Source organism: Wasmannia auropunctata, unplaced genomic scaffold (genome assembly GCF_000956235.1).
Source record: "Wasmannia auropunctata unplaced genomic scaffold, wasmannia.A_1.0 LD336106.1, whole genome shotgun sequence".
Lineage (NCBI taxonomy): Eukaryota > Metazoa > Arthropoda > Insecta > Hymenoptera > Formicidae > Wasmannia > Wasmannia auropunctata.
The window spans coordinates 3446672-3447055 of NW_012026784.1; positions in this window are offsets into that span (position 1 = coordinate 3446672).

Here is a 384-nt window from a genome sequence, read left to right on the forward strand (position 1 = left end):
TGTTGCAGGCTTCATATAAATAAAAGCGTCGCGCGTTGCCAATTTTGCAACGATGTTGTCGTCGCGTATTTTCACGAGTCGCACTGTCAAGTCACAGATCGATAACGATGACGATGATGTCGGAGTTGACTGCATGAGTCGCTCGACGTCCGCGCGTCTATCCATCAGCGCTCTCCAAGTTTCGTAAGACAGAACGATGCCGTTGCCGCGATTGTCACCGATCGTCAGATCGATCGTGGACAAAGGTCCAGCGTTGATTCCGATGTCCAGCCACGTTTGTAGGACGTATGAGTCAATGCCAATCGCCTTCTCAAAATGCGTGGCACGTTCGATGACACGCTCGATGGACTGAAAAGAGAAAAAAGAAAACGGATGAGTTATATG